The following is a 3424-nucleotide window of genomic DNA, read 5'->3' as shown; positions in this document are numbered from 1 at the left end:
TCTCTATTAAACCTGTTAGGGTGCTATACACCCTTTCAGGCACAATGCCAATATCAGTCAAATCAATATTTCGCAGGTCGACATCTTGACGAAATTCAGCAGCATTAAAAAGGGGTATCTGTCTGGATGCTATTTCAGATGTTACCTTAGAAACTCTCCCCGCATCGCACCACCCTGAGAATTTTCTGGGGGTGATAAGTGCTTGTGGACGGTTGGGGACCGGACTGCTCATCTGTACAGGATCGTTTTGATGGCGGAACACTCGGAAAACATGCAGGTCTCTTATTACCCTGATCTATGCCTGTGGGGTCTGTATTTGGTGATTGTGTAGCGTCTGTATTGGACTGTGTATTGTTGGAATATACGCTTGAAGGACCATTATGTGACAATTGTTCAGGAGCAGGACTATCTGATTCTTGTGTTTTCTCACTGTTGCTTTCACTAGCGCTATCACTAGGCATAGATTGGGCCCAGGCTTCGAATATTTTTGCATGTATCGCACACAATCGTGCAAAATCCTGAGGATTGCTTACTGCTCTTGTGAAATCGTTCTCGCATGGCCATTCTAGTTCCTCATCACTACTATCGTCACACCCACCTAAGGGTTCAGATTTTTTTTTTTTTTTTGGGTGGAGGTGACATTTATTTTTTTATATATTTTTTTTATATATTTTGCACAAACTATAGCCTTTTTTAACACTTTTTTACTGTGGGGGCATATTCATTGTCTTTTTAAGGCATACTATCATAGGTACAAGCAGTGTATTGAGAGAGCTGACAAGAGTTGTGCCAAACCCTGTGACCAAATCAACCAAATGCGTGTTAGCTCTGACCTGACTGGCCAGAGTTGTGCCAAAGTCTGTGACCAAACCAGTCAATTGTGTTTTAGCTGTTTGCAAGACATCTAATTTATTCATAAGCATGGTTTTGTTTTCGTAATTCGGAAACAAATACAATTCTGATTGTATTTGTTTATAATGGACATCTAACGGAGGTTGTTGAGGTGTAGTGTTGACACAGTACTCAAAAAGCTCTTCACCCTGAAGCAATGTTACCTGCACAGGACCTCCTAGTTCCCCACAGTGTTCAAACTGGTTGTTAGTAATATAATTAGGTACTGCTTGCTTATCAAGGACTGGTTATTGAGGTATTACCCCTGTTACACTTTTTATCTGACACAGTTATGACAGAGGTGTGTGGCATACAGCTGACATAATCGGTGCCTTCCTCGGTGCTATAGATACAGTTAAAGAAGTATTCACCTACATTATATTCAGGGACCTCCTGCAAAGCTGCCTGACTCGATTGGTGGGCTGTAAGCGGTGTCTCTGTTAGTTCGATGTCTTCAGACCCTTCTCCTGTAGCTTCCCAATTTGTTTGGCGTGATGTAGGGGCTGTCGCTGTTAGTCAGGTGTCTTCAGACCCTTCTCCTGCTTCTATGGCATGGATTGTCTAGAGGTATAACATATTTTTTGGTTAAATAAAGACACACACACACATGCACACACACACACATGCGCACACACGCACACACCCACCTCATCAGATGTCTTTTGTAAAGGGGTATCCTTTTGTTCCCTCTCAATGGAGACACTTGGTGGCTGGTAGGGCTTTGGTGTACTATGTGTGAAATCACACTTAGACGACGACCAATGCAAGGACTCTAAGTCTTCCCTTGCCGTTAGTTGCTAAAACAAAGGAAAAGCCTTTTTTAACAATATATACATTTTATTAAAAAAGCTTTTATAACACAATGTAAATATATTCTGCTAGATACAAAGGCGTTTCTCACCTCTGCAGCGGTGTTAGGATCGGCAGATACAGTGTCCAGGGTAAGGCGAGTCTGGAACAAAGGAAGTGCGGCGTCTTTTGGGCGGGAAACCGTCTGTGTATGTCTTCACAGGCTGAAATAAGCATTAAATTAGAAAAAAACTTTTTTTTAAAATACAACACGCTATTTTCATGTTTTTCTTTTCAACTCACATCAATAGATCTCTTCTTAGATCCCTTCTTAGGCTTGTGTAGACATCCGTTTCTGCTCCACGGGGGTGACTGTGTGAAATCCTCCTCAGGTGTCAAATACAATGAAACTAAGTCTTCCGTAGCCTTTAGTTGCTAAAACAAAGGAAAAGCCTTTTTAACAATATACATTTTATTTAAAAAGCTTTTATAACACTATGTAAATATATTCTGTTAGATAAAAAAGGGTTTCTCACCTATGCAGCTGTGTTAGGATCATAAGATACAGTGGCTGGGTAAGATGAGACCGGAACAAAGGAATGGTGGCTGCTTTTGGGCGGGAGGCCTTTCTGGTATGGCTTCTCAGGCTGCAATTAGCATTAGATTAGAAAAAAATCTTTTTTTTTTTTTAAATAAAAAACGCTATTTTACTGTTTTTCTTTTCAACTCACCTCAATAAATTGCTTCTTAGGCTTACGATGGCGAATGTTTTTAGGGGTAGCAGCTTTCACAGAGAGGGGCATAGAAGCACATGGCCTTTTATCAGGGTTGATTTCAGCCACATGGGCTAGCGAGTAGCCGTCGCCCTTACGGATCCTTTGTTCAGGGGCTGATTGTCTAGACAAAGAATATATATATATTAGATGACTATAAACACAGTGATAAATTAAATGGTAATAAATATTACATCCTGAAAGAGATAAATAAACCGTAAATACCTGTTTGCAGCGTTCTTATTCCTTACTATTGGGGCATTTTGTTTTATGTTCTGTGTTGGGGTCTATAGGATTGGGCTACACAGCGCTTTTTAAAAACAAAAACAAAATGAATAAAAACACAGTACTAAATCAATTAATGCTGTAGTGTATAATATATTTATAGGTTTTTACCTTGTGGTATAATAGTTTCATCAACTAACACAAGCCACGTTGTCCCAGCCCTTTGTAGAATCACCTAATGACGCAAACTACATTATACAAAAATCTTTTTTTTTTTAAGTCACAAATGAGTGAATGAATTAAATACCTTACAATAAGCTTTTTTTTTTTATTTACTCACCAAACGCAGCCATTTCTGTAGAAACGAATCCTCTTTCTTCAGAGGTCTTTGTTGAGGAAGACTGAGAAAACGAGGGAAAGTTTAGCTAGCCGCTTAGCTACAAAATGCAGGTAAAAAAGTGAGCAGCCAGTCTTGAAACAAGGGGTTTTAAACACCACAAACCAACCCCTTTATGACGATTTAACACTCACAACAATAGACCTCACATTTACAGTCTAACCACTGGTCTAACACGAGTTTTTAACACTTTTTTTTTTTACTAGCGTCATATTATAATACCAGCATTACAAACACATGGTCAAAGTTTTAGCTAATTCATGAATGACTGAATGAATTAAATATCTTTGAACATTCTTAAACACAAGATTTGCTTTTTAAATTTACTTACCACTTGTAGGTATTGCTG

The 3424-nt window shown here is 39.0% G+C and overlaps 1 long non-coding RNA gene across 1 annotated transcript; it reads right to left on the bottom strand.

The window, feature by feature from the left end:
* Window positions 1-735: 735 nt before the first annotated feature.
* On the bottom strand, window positions 736-2907 carry LOC114558181 (uncharacterized). Its single transcript, XR_003692932.1, has 8 exons — window positions 2850-2907; window positions 2679-2763; window positions 2412-2577; window positions 2217-2327; window positions 1984-2115; window positions 1793-1904; window positions 1539-1688; window positions 736-1452 (listed from the first exon to the last, which is right to left on the bottom strand). It is a non-coding gene; the product is annotated as an uncharacterized LOC114558181 (long non-coding RNA).
* Between the last annotated feature and the right edge of the window lie 517 nt (window positions 2908-3424).

The sequence above is a fragment of the Perca flavescens genome, chromosome 7, assembly GCF_004354835.1.
Source record: "Perca flavescens isolate YP-PL-M2 chromosome 7, PFLA_1.0, whole genome shotgun sequence".
NCBI lineage: Eukaryota > Metazoa > Chordata > Actinopteri > Perciformes > Percidae > Perca > Perca flavescens.
Note: the sequence above shows the minus strand (reverse complement) of the source record. Positions and strands in the feature narration are given on the sequence as shown.